The sequence below is a fragment of the Equus caballus genome, chromosome 3 (genome assembly GCF_041296265.1).
Source record: "Equus caballus isolate H_3958 breed thoroughbred chromosome 3, TB-T2T, whole genome shotgun sequence".
Lineage (NCBI taxonomy): Eukaryota > Metazoa > Chordata > Mammalia > Perissodactyla > Equidae > Equus > Equus caballus.
Window position 1 is genome coordinate 76,769,850 of NC_091686.1, and position 26,982 is coordinate 76,796,831.

The following is a 26,982-nucleotide window of genomic DNA, read 5'->3' on the forward strand; positions in this document are numbered from 1 at the left end:
TTGACAATGTCAACGTGGTTTTCTGTGACAGAAATGGGGTGAAAAGCTCATTTACTTAATTAAGAAAGGAAAATATTAAAATAAATTTGCAAAATGAAAGAAATAATGCTATGAAGAATGTCTTCATATTTCTTGTATTAATAGATTTACTGATGGCCAGGATATAATTGATTCTTAACAAGCAATGTCCACTGAGACTAGAGATGAGGATAGAATCAAATGAGAAGTGTTTGAAGTCACTAGACACTAAGACAAGCAGGATGCCAGGGACTTGGATCCAGGAGAATGGGGAAAATAAGAAGGAAGTCCAATTTTGCAGATGCCGTATTACCTAGATGCATTTGCCAATTTGGGATGCTAGGAAGAGTCTGAAGGCTTTGCCTGAAGAGAGGAATGCTACAAAGAAATTAAGAAACCAACAGAGCATTAGGCAAGTTTGCAGGTCTGGAGCAACAAGCTGTTAGAGACTTGAGGGGCCAACATGTGGTTGAAAGGGAAATATAAAGAAATAAACTCAATTTTGTTATATTTTCCTTCAAGACTTTTGTCTAATTGTACAGCTGTATGGTGGGAGGAAGATAAGAAGCTAAACAGAAAACCTCAAAAAAGTAGAGTGAAATTTTGACAATTTTGTTTGCTTAGAATTAGAACACGTTAGAGTCGAGGAATCCTGTTGCAAAACCAACACTCTCAGTTGGAACACCTGAAAGTTTATACCCTAAGAGAAAGAGGTAAATGATGACATCAAAACTGAAATCAATCCTCAGTGGGTTTACTCCACCATTTAATTAGTGTCATCACCTTCCTATATATACCTAGTAAAATAAAGTAGGAACCCTCACTGAATAAATTAAATAGTATCTAGACCCTCTCCAATATTTCATGAACGATTTTTGTCATTCAACAACAAAAAAAGACATGCCAAGAAATAGAACCAAATGGCCACGATTGAAGAAACAAAACATTGATACACACAACGAAAGAGTGATGAAGATGGATGAAGTAGGGAAAAAAGGAGAATTTTATTAAAGAATTTGAATCTAAAGTAGTCAAGTGAAAATTTAAAAACTTAAACATAATATGAATGAAAAAAACTCAATAAAGAAGTTTAGCAATAAATTAAGTCAATATATATGAGGACTAATAAACTGGAGGAGAGATTAGTGAAAATATCCAGAGGGGGAAATGGGAAATTAAAAAAACAGAGAGAATACAGGAGCTAGCTTAGGTTGTGTAGTGGTTGGGTTCGAGCACTCTACTTGGGCAACCTGGGGTTTGCTGGTTCAGATCCCAGGCGCAGAACTACACACCACTTATCAAGCCATGCTGTGGCAGGGGTCCCACATATAAAGTAGAGGAAGATGGGCATGGATGTCAGTTCAGGGCTAATCTTCCTCCAAAAAAAAAAGCAACAATATATATAAAATATTTATTATATTCATATATAACACAATTATTATAGATTATACATACATTTCAAACAATAAAAATATAATGACTGAGAATTTACAAAATACCATGAGCAGAAATTCATTTACTCATAGTTCTAGAGGCTGGAAATCCAAGATCATGATGCCAGCATGGTCAGGTTCTAGGAAGGGCCCTCTTCCAGGTGCAGACTGCCAACTTCTCCGTGTACCCTCACACAGCAGAAAAAAGGGGAGAAAGCTCTCTGGGGTCCATTTTATAAGAGCATTAATCCTATTTATAAGGGCCCTGCTCCCGTGACCTAAAAACCTTCCAAAGGCTACCCCTCCTAATACTATCACATTAGGGGGTAGGATTTTATCATGTGAATTTTGGGGGAATGCACATATTTAACCCATAACAACTAACTTTTTTGGTGGTCTATCCCAAGTTTTAAATACCATCCCTATGTAGACAACTGTCCGTTTTTTATCTAAGGCACACATCTCTGAACTAGAAGCACAAACATCACAATGCAACTTTGATAACCACATTTTGACATTCTATTAGCTTCTCAAAAATAATCTTTAAAAGAAATGCCTGGGGCAGGCCCGGTGGTGCAGCAATTAAGTTCGCAGGTTCTTCTTCTCCGCGGCCCGGGGTTCACCGGTTCGGATCCCAGTTGCAGACATGACACTGCTTCGCACACCATGCTGTGGTAGGCGTCCCAAGTATAAAGTAGACGAAGATGGGCACGGATGTTAGCTCAGGGCCAGCCTTCCTCAGCAAAAAAAGAGGAGGGTTGGCAGTAGTTAGCTCAGGGCTAATCTCCTTGAAAACAAAAGAAATGCCTAAACTCTGCAACATTACCTCCAATTCGGGTTCTCCTCCAGCTTTGCCCATATCATCAAATTGCAAAACTCATTTTTCCAATTTTTCAGGACAAAAGTTGTGAATCACTCTTGATGCCTTTCATTATCTCTCACCTTGGTTCCAATCAACCAGGGCATCTTGTTGGCACTTCTTTCACAACATAATAGAACATAACAACTTTTCACCCCCTTCACTGCTAGCACCTTTGTCCAAGTCACCAGCATCTCTCGAAATAATTTTTATAATCACTTACCTAGCTATCTCTCGATTCCACTCTTTACTTCCTGCAACTGATTCTCACTAAGCGCTGAAAGTAAATGAGAATAGATTTTAAGAAGAGTTGTATGACGGAGGTCACTTTAGACCAGATTAAGGCTTTTAGATTTCATTTGGTAAATGAGAAATCATATGAGCCTTATGATCTGGTAAGACTTAAAAGACCACTCTGATTATCAAGAAGGGAATAAATTTTGGATGACCAAGGGTGGAAAGGAATCCATGGTTATTGCCATTGGTAGCTAGAGCTGATTGTGTCTTAAACTAGTTTGTAAATTAATAAAAAACACAATAGAATTAAATGGATTATAATTTGGAAAGATTTACTGATGACATTCATGTGGAATAAGGAAATGGGAATAATCAAGGGTTGATTAAATGGTAGTAAAAGGTAGTAATTTTTAAAGAGATGGTGAAGACTAGGAGAAAAATAGGTTTAGCAGCAGTGAATTAAGAATTCAGATTTGGAAATATTCATTTTAGAACCCTATAAGTAAAACAAGGAGCTATGTCAATCAAACAGTCTGTATCTCATGAGAGTGATCAATTCTGAAGCTATAACTTTACATCAGGAAATTTATAACCAGATCTTAGATTTGGTAAGGAACCCAATAAATATTATCCATCTTTCCCTCCAGGGTTCTAAATAAATTGAGAAATAAAGTAGAAAATTTACTCTTCATTATTATTATTAATATTTTAAATATTCTTTTACATAAATTGCGATGGTCAAATTAAAATGACATTTAAGAAGTGAAGAAAAATATCATAAAACTGTTTTTCATTGTTTTAATTCTTATTCTAGGTTCTGAACGGCCAAGTCTTATCTTTGATAAGATGTTAAAAGCTAAAATTTGTATTTAAAAACCAAAATTATTTGGAAATCAAAACAACAACATATGACTGAAATCAGCTAAATATTTTTAAATGTCCAGTCCTAATTGATAGTTTCACTGAATTCAAATTGAAAAAGTTTTTAAAAGTTAACATTTTTAAAATGCTACAATTTGTCCATTTTCAATTAAATTTGGATACATTTAATATAATAAATAACTGAAAACTTGTTGGAAGGTTATTGAAATACTTATCAAATGATGAAGACGTTTAATCATCTTGACATAAGGAACATTTGACAGTTAAAGAATATTCCAAAATTTTAAATTATTTAGGAATATATGGCAAAACAATCATTAAAAATTTTGCATCCTTCAAACTATAAAAAAATATTAATATCCCAATTTGCAAGTAATCCAATATATGCTTGTAATCAAGCCAGTCAAAACTTGGTTATATTGATAGGGACAAATACACAATCGAGAATATTAAGAAATTATGTCAATATTTACAGACTCGTTTTAAAGTTTTCTATGTTAGTTCCATATAATTTCTTCTTAAAAAGTAAATCTGAACAGCTAATCTCACATTCAGTGTTGCTTTGTGATGGGAATTTCCATTTTATGGGTGAGGTAAATTTTGAAAAGAGTACTGTTGGCAGAATGAAAAGTTTTTAAATGCCAATGAGCTCCTCAGTGAGGGCGATTGTTTCCTGCTTTAGAGATGATTATAAAGTTTGAGAACAAAACATTTCCAAATGCACAGGTGTTGTGATTCTGCCTTTCCTTGAACTATACCCAAACACCAGACAAATTTCAGCATCCTTGGGGTTGATCACTGGAAACTGAGTTTCTGTTCTTTGTCACACTTTACTGAGGAAATCCAGAAACTAGCAAATTTGTTTATATTGACAGTGTGATATGAGACATTTTGATATAGATGAAAAAAATCACTGAGTGATAGAAGTAGCTAAAATAATAGTGTTTTACTACGTAAAGAACGATGACAAAATCTCATATTAAAGCATTATATTTAAATTGAAAGTGAGTTAATGGTACTATAATAGGTAATTGCACTGTCATAAGTTTCTGGCATTTCTGTTGACTCTAAATCTTTATTCTTATAGTCCAGAAGTAAGAAAGTATCAAAAACTCAGTAGCTATGAAAAAATAAATAATTGAGAAAGATTGAAATAGTCTTCTGTACCTTTTTCGGGGGTTGTTCTTTAAAAATATTAAGCGCAACTTTCTTGCCCTACTCATAAGCCAGGAAACAAAATGCTAAATAAGTCTAAAACTGCTTACTAGTCACACTGTATTCTGTAAAGCTTATCACCACCATTTGGTACGATTAGCTATCCATATGTCACAGACTATACTAACTATATTTGATGTAAAAAAAAAAAAAAATAGGATGCCTGCTTAAAAGAGACCCAAATGCATCACCTAGCGGAAAGTTTCAACAATGATCAGGCCTATTGTCCTTTAAGTAGTAGATTTTAAATTTAGGTATAAAGCATATTTTATTCAGTCTGCTTCCCTTCTTCATTTGCCACTTATATTCAAGGGAGATTGTTCACTTGTTGTTTAGAGAGCCTCGGGACCTCTTTAGTGCATCTTTGTTTGCTTGCAATTTATTTTTATATTTGTTCTCTAAGAACGTCTATTTACTCGTTAAAAAGTTGAAAAAGGACCAGTGCTGCTCATTCTCTGTATATGCTCTGCTTGGAATGCTCCTTGATACAAGTAATTTATCTTCTTCCTCTTCGCATACTCCGTATTATCTTGTATAATGTCTTGAACATAATATTATTCGACATATGTGTATGAATTTAAATATGAACCGCTTAATGATGGGGATACATTTTGAGAAATGAATCATTAGACAATTGCATCATTGTGCAAACGTCATAGAGCGTACTCACACAAACCTAGATGGTATAGCCTACTACACACCTAGGCTATATGGTGGGACCATATGGGCCCACTGTCGTATATGCGGTCTGTTGTTGTCTAAAACATTATTATGCAATGCATGGCTGTGGTCTCAAATCATTTCCGAGTGCCTACTGAGATCATATATTAATCCAGTGCCTAATGTAATCCAGATATCATCCTAGTTGCATGACACTTTCCCTTACATTATTTAGTAAAATGAGAAATTCAAATGAACATGTATATTTAAAATTTATACGTTCTATTGTGGCAGATTTATAGTTGTTTTGAGCTTTAGCAGTTAGTTCATAACATCAAGGACCTAAATGTTAATTATTATTTAATAAATTTCTAATTCATTATAATGTTCTTTTTAGAGTTAAAAGAGACAAATTTTTAATTTCCTGTCTTAAACAGCAATGAAAGAAAATGATAAGCTTTATTTGTTGACAATGCTATGTCTCCTCTTGTAACACAGGATATTTTTTCTTATCTTGTTTGACACTTGAATATTATACATCTACATATAAACAGATTGGGTAATGTCTTCTTCCGTTCTCAGTAATTTGAAAATATTGATGTCATAATTTTATAAAGTTAAGGATGTTTTAGGTTAAACTGATTTGTTTTAACTTGTTAAGCTGGAAGTTCAATATAATTTATACTTCTTTCTCTGGTGAGGTTAAATTTACAGACTGCAAGGTAAGAGAAAGGTCTCTTAACAACTTTCAATTTCTAGCTCAAAACAAAGAAGCCCACCCAGTCAATAGAACACCTGCCTAAAGTTAGGATATGGGAACAGCAGTGCCCTCGGTAGCCACATGCTGTGGTAGTTCTATTTAGGGAGGGAACTGTTTCTTACCTGACTACTTCAAACAAGGCATCAGTGTAGGCCTTGTTGAAAATGTATCACATTTAATTCTTCCAATAACTATGTTGTTTAACTATTACCATTACCAGTTTTAGAGAGGAGAATGAGAGATTCCCTAAACTGTCCAGACATGTGGATAGATTTTCCCAGAGCTTGGATTGAAATTCAGTCAGATTTCCCAAGCAAAGAGTCTTCAAGAAAATAGTTTGATTCAATCCATTCCTTAGGCCACACACTAAATTGAATTGCAAAGTCCTGCCAGTGAGCACAGTGTTGAGTCTTTTATTTTGTTTTATTGCTTGATTGACTGGATGGTTGTCTTAAGAAATGGCTAGACAAGAGCCTAGGGAGAACTTTCCTCAGAAAAATATCCCACCGCCACTTGTGCCATACTTATAATTGCCATATTTATTCTTGTTCTAACTGTGTTTCCTTAGATTCTTATGTCATTTGGCATCCATTCAGCACAGGACCAAACTAACAGCCAAAGTGTTTATCTCTCTCCTATAAGTGGGCTTACCTGGAACTGGCCCTTTCCTGTGCAGATCCGCTGATCCAAGGCTGTGACCCTACTCACATTCTTATCTAATTCTCACACATCAAGTCAATATTTTCCTGCCCTAAACCATTTCAGGAGCAGGTATGAGGAAACTAAAGGCCATTCATATAACCCAAAGCCCACATGAATTGTTCAAAGTAGACAATCCTAAAACCTTTACCTTGCCTTGCCTTCCCTTTCCTGTGGAAACCCCAGTCCCAGCCCTGGCTCAGGCTTTCCCCTCACTCCTGTCTTCCACCTCCTGACCAAAACCTAGTGTTTCCCATGTGGCCCCACATGGCATGGCCTTCCTTTTGGGAAATGTAAGTAATACATTCTTCTTTCAATGACATTGGCCTCTCTGTGTCAGCACTCCGTCATAGAAATACAAATTAAAATGTAGCACAAGACAATAGTCCCATTAATTCATAAAATCTGTGACACTATTAGTCCTTTGCATCATTTGCATATATATCTTTATAAGTAACAGAGAGCAGGGATGTGAGAAAATGTGAGAAGCAGTATCTGTAACATCATTTCCACCCTTCTCCCCAGAAAGAGTAGAAACAGGTCACAGACTAGTGAGGAATATTAAGAAATTGTACACCTGAACTGATGAACATTTATTACTTAACATGACTTAATATCATTTATGAGAGCAGGAAATGTCTCTATATTTCTAAGAAAACATTCTGATTGGGATAAATCATGTTTATCTTAAGCTTGAAGAGAAAGGTTATACCTGAAACTGATCCCTGGAATTTTTTTTTTTAATATTAAAAGGGAAATAGTATTTTAATTTTCAAAATGTAATAATATTTATCTCTCATAAAGTAAAAAAAAAAGCAGTCTTTTTTTCCACCAGTAGTCAGTGGAGATGGATGGGGTTATAGCATGAAGGAAGAAGCCACAGTCATATAATATTATGCTCATGTAGTTGAATAATAACCACATTTTGTACAGCATTTTTAAGTTTTCAAAGTATTTTTTCCCTAATTGCTCATCAGATGCCCACACTAATTATTCTTAGCTCCATTATGAAGATCAATGAGGCTCCTCTAAGAAATAATTGTCCTTTTGATAAGCAGAAGACACCTGTAAAAACAAACATGCTTAGAGATAAATAATGACTCCTAGGCCTATGCTTTTCTCAACTCCCCTGTAAATATTGCAAAACAAGCAACAATATTAAAACAAGCTACAAAATCAGTTATGATTAGTGGTTTTTAAATTGTCATTTCTAGTTTGATTACCCTCATGGAACCCAGAGAAGAACTAAGATCTCCCAGGGACAGTTGGATGTGTGAATATTATGTTTACAGTAGGCATATTTTTAAGAGACATTTTAAGAGAAGGATATTACGACACTAAATTACTTAAATGCAGCTTAATGTGAACTAATTTTCTAGCAATTGTGCTAAGGTGAATCTGTGCCAAGTGCTGTTACATTTAATAGCTTCTGGGACCCTGGGATCCACCTTCCCAGTGGACCAACCTCTGAAGGACTGAAAACGTTGCAGCAATTTTTCTTTTCCTAGTACAAAACAGAATTCCTGAACAATGGCTTCCAGACAGCAGGAGGGTTTAATTAAATTAAAGCAATGAGTCAAGAAAACACGTATTATCCTATTAGCATCAAGCGAAGAGGGTTTTTGAACTTTGATTTAAAAATAAAATCCTGACCCCAGAATCTGGGAATGGAAGTCGTAGCATTTTAATAAATTCATCTAAAATTATTCAAGGCAAAATATAATAATGCTGTGGTAAACCTTACATTCAAACTGTTGCTAATGTACAAAATAAAGCAAGACCATTTTCTCCCATTATTACTGTTTTTCACTTGACCCTATCTTTTTCTATTTACTTGGTAGAAACAGATATTTTTCTACATTTTTCCTACATGTTTGAAGTGAACAGATAAGAATTAACATTACTTTCTCTAGCTTAATATGCTGCCATCTCTGATGTCTCCCATTCTTAATAAAGTATTTTTGAAATAAGATGAGAATTTCTAATAAACATATATTCTATATTTTCACACCTCCTTCAGACTTAAACAATAAAATTCTGGAATCTAAAATACATAGCTAATCTAAAATTTACTTTATTCTTAAATTTGAGGTGTCATTTTGATCAATATTTTAATGAAGGGATTAAGAATTGTCTTAATCTTTGTTTGTTAAATGATGACCCTGATCTCTAATTCTGTCAGTCTTGTTCATCATGACAAGGTAAATACACAGCATAAACAAGCAACACTGACACATGCAGTACATAAAGAAAATGTTGAAGACAACTTTTTTCCATTGCTGTCAATGACTAAGTTTAGATGAGGGATATACAATGTTAAAATCAATTTTATTCGGGCCATTGGACATTCAACTCAGCATGATTTTTCAATTTTATTAACAGTAGGAGACTCAACAAGAGATAATGAGGTAAAACAGGACCATGAAATCGCTAGCAATGTTATTTTCTTCTTCTTTGGCCATTTAAGTTCAAAATTTAATGCTCTTAAAAATCAAAACAGATGGAAATTATGGAATTCCCAAGTTACCATGCTTCATGTATGTGTCATATACAGTGAATGCTCAAGCTTTAATCCGTTTTAAGAAACTTGATAACATTGAGAAATGGCAAATAAAAATATACATTTATAAAGGAGGAATGGACTGTGTACATTTTCCAAGGATTTAAGTAAATTGGATTTTTTTTTTTTTTTTGAGGAAGATTATCCCTGAGCTAACATCTGCCGCCAATCTTCCTCTTTATGCTGAGGAAGACTGGCCCTCAGCTAACATGCATGCCCATCTTCCTCTACTTTATATGTGGGATGCCTACCACAGCCTAACTTGCCAAGCGGTGCCATGTCCGCACCCGAGATCTGAACAAACCAACCCCGGGCTGCCAAGGCGGAACATGCGCACTTAACCGCTGAGCCATGGGGCTGGCCCCAAAGTGGACTTTTTTACTAGAGCAAATTTTAAAACAAAATACAATTCCAAGTCAGAGATATGGACTCTTACAAATCTCTTTCAGGGCTCTATAGAGATAGTCACCCTGGACTATCATGACTCATTTTTTTGTTATCCTTTTTATTTGAACAAATGAACAAAAGAGAACTACCATTGAAATCTGTCCTAAAACACTTGGCTTCCTCAGCTTTGACTTTACGGTACGGTCTATGGGTTAAATCACGACCTGTCTTTTATACAGCGACATGTAGTATATAGAACATGAAAACCTGTACAATGAATGTGATCGTTGCCCCCTAACGTAGGTGCGGTAAAAGGGATCTGCTGTGATTCCGTTGTAAATTTTTATGCATATTGCACTTATATACAAATCATGGCCTTTTTGAATTTTGAAGTTTTATTTCAGTTTTCTAGAGGGCTTTTTGTTTATACCATTTTTTATTGAGGTATAATTGACATACAACGTTATATTAGTTGTAGATGGACAACATAATGGTCCAATATTTGTATATGTAGTGAGATGAAAACCATAATAAGTCTAGTTAACATCTGTGGCCATACGTATCATGCCTCTTTGAACATAATGTCTAAAAGATTGACCATTCTCTAGTAGATACATATGTGGTATTTCACTTATCTAGTTACATGCCTCTACTCCCCTGCTCTTATTCATATCATTTTGTATATCAGTCTTTTAGAATATCAATTGGCCATCATTATGACGTAAATTTTTCCCTAGCTTTTACCATAAACTCACATTGTCTTTAAATTTCAACATAAATTCAATTTTCTTTGTGAAATATATTATAATCTATAATAGGTAATGCTTTCATTAAGATTTATTTTTGTTACGTGCATGATTGTTGAATATGATCCACATATCCCTTGAAAGCAAACATACTTTTCAACTTTATTATGTAGAATAGTGTTGGCCAATAGAAATAAAACATGAATCACAAGTGTGAGCCAAATATATAATTTCACATTTTAAAGGAATCACATTAAATAACGTCCAAAAAGAAAGTTAATTTTAATGAGATCTTTTCCTTAACTCAATATATCCAAAATATTATAATTTCAATGTGTAATCCATATAAAATATTAACAAAAATTAAATTAAAAAATATTGACAAAATGTTTTACATTTTTTCTAAATGTAGTCTAAGTTTTAAAAATCTGGTGTTTGCTTTACCCTTAAAGAACATGTCAGTTCCCACTGGGCACATTCAAAGTGCCTGAATAGCTTCATATCCTAGTAGACACCATACTGGTCAATGTAGATCAGAATTATATCTGGACATGGCAGGTGCTTATTGAATTGGTGAATATGTGTGTGTGTGTGTACAAATATATACAAAATAAAATAAGACACGAAGAAACTAGATACAATAAGACAATAAGCAAATACAGTCAAATTAACAGCCATAAAAGGGAAATACATTAGGAAAAGAACATGTGTTTGTTTAGCTTGATATACAGAATAAGTAAAGAGATGTGAAAGCAAATCAAAGGACCAAAGTTTAAGAAATGAGAACAAAATTATTCAATAATAAAATATTTCCCTTTTTATAGCACAATTTTTAATATGTAGTTGGCTTATAGATTACTTTTTTTAAAGTAAAAATGTATGTAAAACTTTTGGTGATGGACATGTATTATTTATACTCATGGAAGAAAAAAGAAACAGTATATCTCATAAAGCAAAGGTGGCCAAAGAACAAATTTTTTCCCAGTAAATTATTTTAACCTTCTAATTTTTTTTAGGGAAAAGTTAAGGTCAATGATTAGAAAGTCATTCAAGCTGTCCCAAGTTTATTATAAGAAGGTATGCTTCACATCTAAGGAAACATTGAACCAGGGAGCAAGTTTAGAAACCAAGACACTTCCAGAGTCCCCATCCACAGAATCTTAACTGCCTCTACTACCACCAGTCTTGTTAGGAGTTAGATACAATTCATAGGGCAGATTGTTTTCTGTTCCTCAATAAGCTGGCTCAATCTCCTAGTTTCCAGTTTCAAACACCTAAGAGATAGAATCTGATTGACGATGGAACTTGCTTATTCAATCATAATGACTAGGAGAGTAAAGTTGGTCACATGACACATAGAATCCCTTTTGGGGATTGTTTGTTGAGTAAATCCTCTCAGAGAAATATAGCAACAGAATAGCATCTGTTGTAAAACTATCATATATTACAACAATATCTTGATTACATAGCTGCCATCATGTAATTTGTTATCATGTATTTCTTCTCATTCCTTTTCCCTGACAGAAATTATAAGAGAAACTAGCCTTATATTAATGAATAATTATTTTTTGTGTGTGAATACATCAAGCAATGTTTACTCCTTTCTTACTTTGATAAATTGGTGTAATGTTTTTATGTGGGATCAAATGCAATTTAGAGCATCATTTGCCTGTCAAGATAGTAGACAAAGAGCAGGTTTATTTCTGACATATGCTTGAAAAATAATGTGATATTATCTCAAAAAGTATTCCTGAGAAAAGAATCCTTACAAGATCTCTCATAATATAAACTGCTCTCAAAATTAATTCCTTTTAAACAACCAAGTTCTCTTTGCAGAAGGTTCAATACACATTTCAGATCTCAGTCATTTCTAGCATTGACTGCTTATGCAGAACACCTGTTGGAATTGATTTTATAAAAAGAAATCACTCAATTATGTCACAAATGCAATAATTATTCATAATAATATGAACATAAAATTGCAGGAGTTGAATTTTATTACAGATCATTACTAAAAGCAATAAAAATATGCTTAAAGTACAGTTAAACACCAGCAGAACAAGTGGAAAGATGTCTGCCAAAATTTTATGCAAATACCTACTTGTGGAACGGGATTAAATTCTCATCGTCAAAAAAAAAATAATCTATATTAAACCATTACACTAACATGAAGATGAGGTACTGTAGAAGTCATTAGATTTCTCAAATAGAAAGAAGCTCTAATGAAAAAAGCAATAATATTATTGACACATATTAGGAATTTTAACTGAAAACATTACATGAACTGAGAGAATAAACAAAAAGATCTTGGAGTAAATATATTTTTGTACAGCATATTTAGAATAGGTACACATAAATTAATATGTTTGATGGTATAAGCAGATATTTGACTATTTCATCAATATGCCTAACATTATACATTGTCCAACTGTCCCCTTCAAAAAACAGTATTTCAAAATATTCTTATGATTTTTTATTCAGAACTATTTTGAATGTGTGTATAAGAAGGCTTATGTTTAGAAATGTTGTAAATATGTGCACATAATACAACAACATAAATCAAAGTTTGAACTGGAAAACAAAAAATAGCTATGACTAATTCAAAGAAGGGAAAATCAAAGCAAGAATTTAATTAAAATGATAAAAAGTCAAGTCAAACATGAATTTGTGATGAAATCATGAATAAAACATAAAGCTAAAGGTAAAAAAAAAAAAAAGAAGAGGCAGGTACATGATGGAATCTGGAACCACGGAAGATCTATGTCCGTTGTTGCAGACAGACACTGCTCAAGGCGGAAAGCAAGAGAAACATACCTTGACTTTTCTCTTCTTCTTTGTGTCTGGTTGTAAAATTCTATTCCAGCATCACGTGTTGTCCAGATGCAACTTGAAGCCATAGGTGGGTTGGAGGGGGGGGGTGCTGAGGCTGACAGCCTACCCCATAAAACAGAGAATAACAGGAGAAGAGTAAGTAATATATCTGAAGTCAGACAGTTCAAAGATGAGCAAAGTCCATACAACCATTTGATATGGATTCTATGCTTTTAAACTGAAAATGCTAACAAATATGCCTCATAAAATTAAGCAGAATTTATTTCAGACTGGAGGAAGGCTTATGCAAGAAGCCATTGATGATTGTCTCTTATTTTCCATGAAATTAACCTAGGAAGATATATAAAAGATTTTTTGTTAAATACAACCATAATAATATCTAAAACTTAAAAGGATTGTTTTGGGAGGATGGGGAATGAGTTTTCACTAAATAGAAATCAGATATTGCTCATGGGAGAAAAGACATTATTAACTCACTCAAGAGAGTAGGTCAAACAATATCAGCTGCATGCAATAATTGTTCTTTTCCTATGCATACTGACGTCTAAAGAATAGGAGTTCCCAGGCAAAGATAGAAGAGATTAATGTGTTTTATAACTAAAAATATTGTAGAATAACTTTTATTACATTCCACATTTCCTTTAGAGCCTCAAGTTCAGTTTCATCCAGGTAGTAGGTAGCCATTGCTTTGATTAACAAATATTTAAGAGGAACTCTCAATTTCTAGAGAGTAGGAAACAAAGAGTTCAAACATTGTACTGCACGGCATAAACTAACCAACAAGATAGGCATGAAATAAAAATTGCAATGCTATCTGTTACATGCATAGAAGGGAGAATTAAAGGTAAAATGAGAACTGTGGTGGGCAGGATAATGGCTCCCCAAAGATGTTCACGTCATAACATCATAGTTCTAATGTCCTCATCCCTAAAACCTTCAAATATCTTACCATACGTGACTAAAAGGACTTCGTTGATGTGACTGAAGTAAGGACATTGTGGGGGTAGAATATCCTGGATTATAAATGTAGGCCCAATCTAATCACATAGATTCTTAAAATCAGAAATGCTTCCCCTACGGTGGGTATAGTGAGATGTAACTGTGGAAGAAAAGTCAGAGAGATGCAATGCTGCTGATTTGAAGATGGAGGAAGGGGTTCATGAGGCAAGGAACAGGGGCAGCCTCTGAAAGCTGGAAGAGGCAAAAAATAGATTGTTACCTAGGGCCTCCAGAAAGGAACGCAGCCCTGTGGACACCTTAATTTCACCCTCATGAGACTTGCGTTTAACTTCTACAGAACTATAAAGTAGTAAATATGTGAGGTTTTAAGCCACTAAATTTGTGTCAATTTTTTATAAAAGCAATAGAAAATTAAGACAAGAAGATACTACAAAAAAGCTAATCTAGTGAGGGGAATCAGGAAAAATTTCATTCAGAAGGTGATATTCAGGCTTCTTTTTTCAAAGAGTAGAAATTAGCTAGGCATGTAAGGAACGATTGCCCCAGGCAGAGAGGACTATGTAAGTGAAGGCCAAGAGGTGAGGCGTTTTTGCTAAGGTTTAAACTTAGAAGAGGAGGGCTAATTACTGGAAGGTGAAGCTACAGAGATGATTGGTGATGGATCATGAAGTCTAGGCACGTAGCTTGGTTTTTCCTAGGGCAATGGATAATCAACAGGTGAGCGGCATGAATAAAATGTCATTTCTGAAAAATCACTAATACTCTAATGTGATACAAAGATGGAATGGGGAAAAGCCACAGATAAGCAGGGAACTATTTAGGATGATCCTGAGTGAGATCAAAGTATAGAGTGTCATAGACTAATGGCAGTTACAGGGTAATGGAGAAAAATTGAGGGAGTAGAGATATGTAGGAGACAGAATTATCCAGCCAAGGCATGGTAACTGAGTGAAGTTGGTTTAAGGGACCAGCTGTAATCAATACAAACCCCATGCGTCTGGATAAAGAAGTTGAGCATAGTGTAGTGTCATTCGCTGAGGTTGGAAACACATGAGGAAATAGGTACAAGGGAGATAGTGAGTTTATTTTTGGACTTGCTGTATTTGAGATCCCTGCTAGATAGCCAGCTGAGGCCTTAGTAAATTGTTTCACATATGTTTTAAACACGAAAGAGGTATTTGATTGGATACATATATTTTGCAATTATGTTATTCATATGGTCATGATATGTGGATGGCAAATGAAGTCAAGAAGAAGTAGATATCAAGTTCAAAGAAAAAGAGGTTCTAAAATATATACCTAAGGAATACTAGCTTTAATAGCCAGACTGTGGAGAAAAGTCCAACTAAAAGTATTTCCAGAGAGGGAAGATGAAGTCGGAAAGTATTATTAGAACATGCAAAGAACATAAATCCATGAAATCCAGCTCAGATAAAGGAGGAGGGGCACCATGAGAATCTACTACTCCATCTCAAGTCATACTTCAATGTCTATCTAGATTTTTATGTTTTTAGTTAACCTGTTGTGAATTGTGGTATAGTCTTTTATGATCAATAGATAGATATTAAAAAATAATGTTTAACAGATGCTTATGAGGCTACTATAAAGACCTTTTTTACAAGTAGCAATTAGTTTTCTTTTATTTGGATGAGGTACCTCTCTGAATCTCAGTTGTCATTTCTAAGCCCAGAGAAGAAAGATTCGATTCTCATGATACTTTCAAACTTGGTTCTACTAACCAGATTTACAGAAAGACACCCATGAATCTTTCCCACAGGAGACATGCATTAGAAACTAAATTAAAACTTATTGTTATGAACAAACAACAGATACATGTAGCAATATGGATGAAACTCAAAAGCATTATGCTATGTAAAATGAGGCAGACTCAAAAGATTTATGCTGCGTGATTCCATTTATATGACATTCCGGAAATGGCAATACTGATACGGACTGAATTCAGATCAGGACTTGAGACAGGTGGCATACATTGAATGCTAAGAAGCATAAAGGCATTTTTTAAGGTGATGGAAATGTTCTGTACATTGATTTTGAAGGCAGTTACACAACTATATACAAACTCATAGAACTGTATGCCTTATTACATCATACTTTGATAAAATCTGACTTTAAAAATCTGAACAAATTGTAATGATTAAAAACACTTACTATGATGTTATATTGAGTGTTTGTGTCTAAACACAAAGCTATTCATATAATACGTATTCATTCCAAAAATGGATTCATTAACATTAACAAAAGGAGTTATTTAATGAACTAGTGCTTTAATTATTTTTAAAAATATGAATTTTTTTTAAATGAGTGACCGAACTTCAACTTGTAAAAATTTTATGACTGATGAGTTCTGAATATATTTGTCAAGTTCAACTTGGCAAAATGTAACATATTAACTGATTTAGTTAAGTTGCTATTCGGTAATTCAAGGCTTCTTGTTTCATCATTTCTCTGTAAGAGATATAGTTGATTTGAATTGATGGGTTTTGAAGTGAATAACAGTGAAAGATTTCAAAATAAATGCATATTTATAGTTGTGTAATGTTTTTCCTATTTCCAATTTTAAGCTATTTACACTAAAAAAATTAGAAAATATAGGGAGATCTCGTCAAGATGGCGCTGTGAGCAGACGTTGAACTCACCTCCTCCCACGAACACAACCAGGTTACAACAATTTTGGGAAGAATCATCCTGGATTGAAAACTGAACACTGGATAAAAAGAACCCCCACGGCAAGGGACAGTCCTGACGAAAGCAGAAGAGGCAGCAACTCCGGCAGGAGAGGACAAAAACCGGTTTTGGGAGCAGCGGAGCTTCTCAGCTGGCCAGGCGGGAGCCAACCTAAGGTATGCAGCCCTCCCTGGAGGAGCGAGGTCCGGAGCGGGGTCAATATGGCTATAACCATCCTTTGGACTCAGCCCAAATGAGAGGGGGGTCTTACTGTCTGGCTTTGCTGGCTATTAACTGCAGCGAGGACACCCCAGAAAAGCTATTGGCCAAAAGCCAAAAAGATCCGGGTCTTAAAGGGCCCATGCACAAACTCACTCATTGCAGCAACCTAAAATCACCAGAGAGAAGGCTGACTGTCCTTTCGTGAAACGAGACTCACCTGATGGGCTCTGGGAGCATCTTGGTGAGAGGACGATCCTCTCCTGAGACTGAGACATTGGTGGGGGCCGTTGTTCTGAGCTGGTCCAGGCTTGCTGATACAGACACTGGACACCGGACACCGGTGGGGGCCATTGAGGTGTGTCCCTTAGGCTGTTAGCCCAGGAGTCTGCCACACCCACTAGAGCACAAATTTAATCCAGTTCAGCCAGGGCAGGCAACCCACCCTAGGGACTGGCCCCACCTAACAGCAAGCCCTCAGGCTGCTATTCAGCCTGCATTGACTGAGTGCCTTGATCCTCTACAGGCAGGCAAGGGTGTTTGCCTCTGTGGGGCAGGGCTTGTGTGAGGACCAGGTGAACTGTGGGGGGCATTGGGGCAGAGGTGGGGGCCTCTGCAGTGTGGCGGTGGTGTATGCTCCAGGAGGTTGAGAAGTGTGCACGGACCAGTACTGTGTTGACAGTGTATGTGGTCCAGTGGGGGGGGTGGGGTGAGGCTTATCAGCGGCAGAAGACTTGTGCTTCACAAATAGCCATAAAAAGGATCAGCCCCACCTTCCAAAGCCTGAAACAACTGAGTGCCTCCATGCTAAGGGCTAACCCCACTCAGCTGCACTCCTAAGAGAACTGACAACAGCCTTGTTGGCCTCAGGCCTATCACAGCTTTACGCCCCTGAGCCTAGCAACCAGCTGCACTGGGTACCAACCCAATTAAGAGGACAACTGCAATAAGAGTGTGCTAATAGACTTTGTAGCCAACAGTGCTGAGGCCCCCCAAACCGGATTTACAAACAGCTGGCCAGGGAAGGAAAGATCAGACTCCCTGGGTACCTGAAGTGGGAGCAACCCTGCCACAGCAGAAGAACACAAGTAGCCCACAAAGGGGTCACTCCTGCTTCTTATGGTCTGGTGACGAGAGGGAGGCACACTGCTGGGCCTCATAAGGCATCTCATACATGAGGCCACTTCTCCAAGATCAGGAGACATAGCTGACTCACCTAGTACAAAGAAGATGGCACAGAGAAAGAGGCATAATGAGGAGGCAAAGGAATACTTTCCAAGCAAGGGAACACTACAAAACACCAGAAAAAGAACTAAGTGAAACAGAAACTAGTGACCTCCTTGACAAGGAATTCAAACAAAATATAATGAGGATGCTCACAGATATGCAGAGAAGAATGGATGAACACAGTGAGCACATCAGCAAAGAACTGGAAGATATAAAAAAGAACCAATCAGAAATGAAGAATATAATACTTGAAATGAGAAATTCACTAGAGGGACTCAATAACAGAGTAGAGGAAGCAAAAGAACGGATCAGCGAGCTAGAGAAAAGATTAGAGGAAATCACCAAAGCAGAACAGAAAAGAGAAAAAAGAATTAGACAGAATGAGAACAGTGTTAGGGAACTCTGGGACAATATCAAGCATGCTAACATTTGGATTATAGGGGTCCCAGAAGGAGAAGAGAGAGAAAGGGCAGAAAATTTATTAGTTGAAATAATAGAGGAAAATTTTCCTAACCTGAGGAAGGAAACAGACATCCAAGTTCAGTAAGCACAGAGAGCTCCAAACAAAAGAAGCCCAAAGAGGCCCACACCAAGACATATTATAATCAAAATGTCAAAAATTAAAGACAAAGAGAGAATCCTAAAAGCAGCAAGAGAAAGGCCACAAGTGACATATAAAGGGAAGCCCATCAGGCTGTCAGCAGACTTCTCAGTTGAGACCCTACAGGCGCGAAGAGAATGGCATGACATATTTGAAGTGCTAAAAGGAAAAAAACCTATAACCAAGAATACTCTATCCATCAAGGCTGTCATTCAGAATAGAAGGAAAGATAAAGAGCTTCCCAGACAAGCAAAAATTAAAGTAGTTTATCACCAAGAAACCAGTTCTACAAGAAATGCTGAAGGGACTTATTTAAGTGGGAAAGCAATGACCACAAATAGAGATAAAAGAAAAAAAATTATCAAAAAAATCCAAAACAAGAAAAAACAGGCAATAAAATCACTTGTAAGGTAAAAGTATAGTAAAGGCAGCAGATCAACTACCTGTGAAGATAATATGAAGGTTAAAAGACAAATGTACTAAAATTACCTATTTCAATGATAAGAGGGTAATGGATAGACACACACTAAACAAAAGACTATATATGATGTGAAAAACATATAATGTGGGAGGAGGGGAGTGAAAAAGTAGACCTTTTAGAAAGAGGTCAAGCTAAAGAGTCTATCTACTCAATATAGACTGTTATATGCATAGTATATTAAATAGGATCCTCATGGTAACCACAAACCAAAAACCTATAACAAGCAGGAAAAAAAGTAAGACAAAATAAATCAAACATATTACTAAAGATAGCCATCAAACCACAAGTGAAGAGAGCAAGAGAAAAAGAAAGGAACTGAGAAGAACTACTAAAAGGCCCCAAAAAAAGAAAAAGTGACAAAATGGCAATAAATGCATATTTATCAATAGCTACTTTAAATGTCAATGGATTAACTGCTCCAATCAAATGCCATAGGGTGGCCAACTGGATAAAAAAACAAGATCCATGTATACGCTGCATACAAGAGACACACTTCAGACCTACAGACACTCACAAACTGAAAGTGAAAGGATGGAAAAAGATATTCCATACAAATGGCAAAGAAAAGAAAGCAGGGGTAGCAATACTTATATCAGACAAAATAGACTTTAAATCAACAACTGTAATAAGAGACAAAGACGGGCACTACATAATGATAAAGGGAACAATCCAACAAGAAAATATAACACTTGTAAATATCTACGCACCCAACATAGGAGCATGTAAATATATAAAGCAATTATTAACAGACATAAGAGGAGAAATAGACAGTAACACAATAATAGTGGGGGACTTTAACACTCCACTTACACCAATGGATAGATCATCCAAACAGAAGATCAATAAGGAAACACTCGCCTTAAAGGGCACATTAGACCAGATGGACTTAGTAGGTATATACAAAACATTCCATCCAAAAACCACAGAATACACACTCTTTTCAAATGCCCATGGAACATTCTCCAGGATTGATCACATATTAGGCCACAAAACAAGTCTCAATAAATTTAAGAAGATCGAAATAATACCATGCATCTTTTCTGATGACAAAGGTATGAAACTGGAAATCAACTACAGAAAGAAAACCAGAAAAGCCACAAAAATGTGGAGATTGAACAAAATGCTACTGAACAATGATTGGGTCAATGAAGAAATCAAAGAAGAAATAAAAAAATTCCTGGAGACAAATGAAAATGAAAACACGACATGCCAAAATCTGTGGGATACAGCAAAAGCGGTTCTATGAGGGAAGTTTATCGCAATTCAGGCCTACCTCAACAAAGAAGAAAAATCCCAAATAGACAATCTAAAAGTGCACCTAAAGGTACTGGAAAAAGAACAAGAAACAAAGCCCAAAATCAGCAGAAGGAAGGAAATAATAAAAATCAGAGCAGAAATAAACGAAATAGAGACTAAAAAAACAATAGAAAACATTAGTGAAACCAAGAGCTGGTTCTTCGAAAAGATAAAATTGACAAACCCTTAGCTAGACTCACCAAGAAAAAAGAGAGAAGGTTCAAATAAATAAAATCATAAATGAAAGAGGAGAGATTACAACGGACACCTCAGGAATACAAAAGATAATAAGAGAATACTATGAAAAGCTATACGCCAACAAATTGGATAATCTAGAAGAAATGGATAAATTCTTAGAAACATACAACCTTCCAAAACTGGACCAGGAAGATATAGAAAATTTGAATATACTGATCACCAGTAAGGAGATCAAAACAGCAATTACAGTGACAGAAATATTTTCAAAACAAAATAAAAAGCACGTAAGAAATAATCATGTCATTATAAAAAGCTATATTTTTCAGTTCTAAGATGAATAATTGTGGGGATCTAATGTACAGCATGGTGACTATAGTTAATAATACGGTACTGAACACTCACAACTTGAAAGAGTGGATCTTAAGTGTTATCACACACACACAAAATAACTATGTCAGGTGATGGATAAGTTAATTAACTTGATTGTGTAATCACTTCACAATATATACCTATATTAAATCATCACATTGTATGCCTTAAAAAAAATCCTGCTGTATATTCTAAATATACACCCTTTTTATTTGTCAACCATGCCTCAACAAAGCTGGGAAAAAAATTAAGTAAAAAAAGCTGTATATAATGAACCTTTGTGAAGTTTCACCTATGTTTTGAAAACTAAGTTCTTAATAATATCAAAAATAAATTAGTTATTTACACTGCTTTGTTAGCTACTAAAATGAAAAAATGAAAAAATAAAAACATTAAAAAAAAAAAAGAAAATATAATGGCAAATTTTACCTAAACATGATAGTCCATAATACATTTGAGTATATTTACAACAAAGTACATCATATATTACTTATTCAAATTACATAGATTTTATTAAAACTTGTTTGCAATAACTTTATGATATAAAAGTCTACCATAAATATATGTATATTTCACTGCTTAACTACAAAATGCTATCTGAATTTTTGTCTTCAAATTGACCAGACAGTAAAACGAATGCTTTCCACAGTGATTCTTGTAGTAGTTATGTATAGTATGTGGTTACATACACATGCACAGACATACACACACATAAATCAATTAGTATCACATAAATATTTTCCCATTTAATGTATGGGGTATAGTCAAAGCTATCTGTTATTTATAATCAATTCCAACTGATTGCTTGTGATTGATTATAAATAGTCAATAGTCCCTCAGAAACAAGTTGCTGATAATTTGGATTTAAATATCTGTTTGCATTTACAAATAATTAAGAAAAGATTATTAAATGCTTTATATTCCAATGCAGTTTGTTTCAAGTCAATTGTTTACAAATATGGTGAGGAGGATCAATATGTATTACAGAATATCTGGTTTGCATTTACCTATCCAGTAATTTGTTTCTATACTTAAATTATTCATGTAAATTCTTAATCTAATTTTTGGTGACTTTTTAAATTCATGCTCATGTCCTTCTATTTCACACCTCCAGTGAGGATATCTCCCACTGTAGAAGGCTGCCTTCAACATACCTCGGCTGGCTGAACTAATACTCTTCCAGTCTCTAATAGGTTTACAAGCTTACGCTTATTTTAGCACTTCTTTAACTGTACGTTATTACTTTTAATTTTGCCTCCCACCCCCATCCACTGAACTGAATGGGAGTTATTTGAACATAGGAAACTTCTACATCCCCAGCATTCTGGCTCTTTTCTGGTGTACTAGTTGATGCTTAATATGCATATGATAAATAAATAAATGAATTGCCTTAGTAGTTCATGAATTTTAGTTCTAAGACATTAAAGCTAGCTTTTTCGATTTAAATTATCCTTCTTTATAAGATTTCTTGAATATATGATTCGCATATTCACACACACAGTCACACTAAAACAGAATGTTAAAGTTCATTTTAAAACTTCAAACAAGTCATGGTTTGGGGATTATTTGAAGATGTGTTTATAAACTACAATTAACTATGAGAAAGATATTTTGCAAAAGTAACTTGTTGAGAAGTTTTCTTTATGACCATGCAGTAGTAAAATAACAGATTAAAGATAGTTTTGCTTACCATAATATCATATTTATAATTTAATTATGTAACATAATGTATATTCTCTATGTAGCATGCCTAGAATAAATATTATTTCAATTAAAATTTCATCTTCAAATTATCACAATTCATATTATATAGCGTATGTAATATACTTGTGCTTGAAAGTTGATATAAATATATATGCATATTTACATATACATAAATACATGTTTATTTCTGAAAACTCCAAATTAATGTTATAAATACAAATAATGATTATTATATAATACTTAATATCAAGCCTCCTATCAATCTTTCTCCCTTATTCTGTCACTCCACTTCACACATACTTCATTCATTTATTCATATATTTATCAAATGTTTTTAGTGTCTGCTCTCTAGTAGGTATTGAACATAGAATAGTTAAATTATAGACATAATCCTTGTCCACATTTACCTTATGATCATTACTATTTAGTTAGATGTTCACAACAATACTGCATCTTGGCAATGATTCCAAATTTATTTTTGGGGGGATGTCAAGGAGAATATTAAAATCTTTTTTTATTTATTTAGTTTTTATTTATTGAGGAAGATTAGCCCTGAGCTAACATCTGCTGCCAATCCTCCTCTTTTTGCTGAGGAAGCCTGGCCTTGAGCTAACATCCATGCCCATCTTCCTCTACTTTATACGTGGGGTGCCTACCACAGCATGGTGTGCCAAGCAGTGCCATGTCTGCACCCGGGATCCGGGCCAGCGAACCCCGGGCCGCCAAAGTGGAACATACACATTTAACCACTGCACCACTGGGCTGGCCTCGAGAATATTAAAATCTTAAGCTTAAATAAAGTTTGAAAAAAAGTTGAACAGGCAATAAATGTTATGAGTATAGAAATGAGGATTAAATGTGGATATGAGGGGAAGGACTAAGTTTAATAAACCTTGGTATATATCACTTACCAGCACTCATTTTCTATATTAAATTGTCCAAGCCAGAAATATGAGGAACCACTTGTCCTTGTTTTCTCCCTCACAACATAGTTCCAATTAAATACAAGTCTTGTTAAGTATACTGCCATAACAAAATATCTTTGAAGTGTTCCCATCTCTTCCTTTGTACTACTTAGTTTTCAGTTGGGGAAAAAAAACAAAAAACAAAAAAAAACACAAGAACGAAAACACAAAACAAAACAATACAGCATTTTAAAACAAAAATCATTTACTTCTTGCTCAACGATCTGCAGGTGATTTTCTATTTGGCTAGGATCTGTTGGACCTGATTTCAGTCTACAAGCTGGATTCAGGTCTGCTCCACAGAATTCTTCAGCTTACGTGGAGAAGCATCCTGGGACAAGTTTTTCCCACGATGGATAGCAGAAAACAAGAAGACAAGTGGAAACCTGTGATTTATTTTAAGTTATTGGCCGTGAACTAGCACACTGTTGCTTTGCCTACATTTCATGGGCCACAGCAAGTCATACGTCCAAACTCAATATCAGTGAACCACGGGCATATACTTCATTCATTCTAGTAGGAAACACTTCAAAGTCACATGGCCAGGATATGGATCTATCATTCTAGTAACAATCTTAGTCTAACTGGAAAGGCTCTAATATTTCTTCAACTGAATTACCACAGTAGTTTCTTAACAAATCACGTACTTCCTATTGTTACAAGCTACCACCTCCAACAAACTACAATAAGACATACTTTAAAACAGAAAACTATCTAAGTTACAAACCTACCTAGAAATCATGCAGTGAGTTGCCATAATATTTAGGATAATGTAGTACCACATAGAATAACCTACAAGATCTTTTTAATATCTGATCCTGTTTACTTCTCTACTTTGTCCTCCTCTGGATGCAACAAACTGTTTTCCACAATATTCCCTCTTCCCTAAATGCCCTCCTCCTATCTACAATTCATTTTAAATAACTCTACATAATTTCTTTTAACATTAAAGTTAAGCCTCTGCCAATCCAGAAAGACTTTATAGTACTCTTTCTAATCTGGATTATGACTTCCTTTGACTTTCACTTATCATAAATTTTTCGTGTCTTTTCCATAAGACTCAACACATAATATCAGAAATGTATCTCTGTCTGCATCACTGGACTATAATGGACTATATATTCTTCGAAGGTGGATTCTATGTTCTTCAAACTCTCCGAGACTGATACATGGGATATAATGGAAAAATAACTTATTGAGAATCTCTAAATACATGTCCAAGTACTAAATACTATGCTGAGAGGTGTCCTGGTTATGAAATTGTACAACACATAGTCCCTATCCTCAAGAAGTTTATAATCCTGTAGGGATAAGATTAAGAAATATTTTATGATATGCTAGGATTTATGCTAATAGTGTGAATTAACTGTATGTGAGTATATGTTGGTACAAGGCTACTGTTATATCAGATATTGCTTAGATATTTGTTAATATTTGATATTGGAATGGTAGACTACTACTAGATTTTTTTTTATTGAGGTCACATTGGTTTATAAAATTATGTAAATTTCAGGTATACATCATTATATTTCAGCTTCTGCATAGACTGCATGGTGTTTCTCACCAAAAGTCTAGTTTCCATTCGTCACCATACATATGTGCCTCTTTACTCCTTTTGCTCTCCCCCTACCCCCTTCACCTCTGGTACCCACCAATCTGTCTTTCATATCTATGTGTTTGTTTGTTTGTTCATCTTCAGATTGATAAAAGGATCAAAATTACACTTTAGAAAAAGTTTAACAAGCGACAAGATACAGAATAAATTGAAAAATACATTCCAGATGTAGTTGAAACCAGTAAGTTAGTGAACTTTCTAATCACAGGCAAAATTTATCAATGAACGCTGATTTTGAAGAACTTAAAGATTGATAAGATCCATAGAATATAGGCACTTGAAAAGACGTTAGAGATGATCTCATACAACCTCCTCAATTTACAGAGAATGGTTTAAGTTTCATGGTTATAGTGTGACCCAGATCAGCTTCATGAATTTTAAATTTCAAAATGGAAGTAGTGGGTCAACCCTAGAAAGCTATAAAAGCAAGATACTGAAAATATGTACTGACAAAATAACCTTATTATAGCATGAAAAACGATTTGTCAACTGATGAAAATTGTGTGCAGAATTCCAAATAAATAATATAGATATTCCTTCCTTAAGAAAGGGAATATAAGTCTGGGAGCTCATAGCAACTTTTTCCAAAGAGAATAGTATTGAAATGAGTGGGTGAAAAGTAACTTTATAATGGCTATACCTGATAAATCATCAAGGTCAATATCAACAATCATAAATCACGTTGGTGAAAAGAACCCTTCATATGATATGATATTGGCACTTTCCCTGTGTGATCTTCCAGCCGAAGCCCCATAAACTTAGCCTAATTATGAGAAAAACATCAGACAAGTTCCAATAGAGTGGCATCATGCAACACGAGGATTAGTAATCCTTAATACTGTCAAGGTCATCAAAAAAAAAGGAAAATCTGAGAAATTGTTACAACCAAGAGGAGACTATGGAGACATGAAAATTAATATAATGTAGTATCCTGGATCAGTTCTTGGAACAGAAAAATGACATTAGGTAAAAACTAAGGAAATCTGAGTAAATTATGGATTTCAGTTAATAATAATAATGTATCAGAATTAGATCATTGATGGTGACAAATGTAAAATACTAATGTGAGATGTTAATAATAGTAGAAATAGTGTGTGGAGCATATAAGGGAACTCTCTCACTATTTTATCAAATATTTTGTAAATGTAATACTGTTCTAAAATTAGTTCCGTTAACTAAAAAATCAACAAAATTAAACACTGAATTATGAAACGTTGAATTTGAAAATTAATTATGAAATGTCTCCATAGTATTTGAAGTATTAGGAATAAATAATAATATTTAGGGAAAATAAAATCTATTCACTGGAAAGGTATTAACATGTTAGTGTCCTTCCAGGAATCTTAAAACATTTCCTTTTATTACATTTGGGGA

At 34.8% G+C, this 26,982-nt stretch overlaps 1 long non-coding RNA gene across 2 annotated transcripts in view; it reads right to left on the reverse strand.

The window, feature by feature from the left end:
• Positions 1–1,140: 1,140 nt before the first annotated feature.
• The window catches only part of LOC138923467 (uncharacterized), a 50,110-nt gene continuing 24,268 nt past the window's right edge, over positions 1,141–26,982 (reverse strand). The window contains exons 4-6 of one of the 2 annotated variants that reach the window (XR_011437112.1): positions 13,271–13,390; positions 2,534–2,587; positions 1,141–2,184 (exon numbers count right to left, since the gene is read on the reverse strand). This is a non-coding gene — a long non-coding RNA (uncharacterized lncRNA). Of the gene's footprint in view, positions 2,588–13,270; positions 13,391–26,982 lie in introns of both variants that reach the window. The other variant, XR_011437111.1, reaches the window with a different exon arrangement.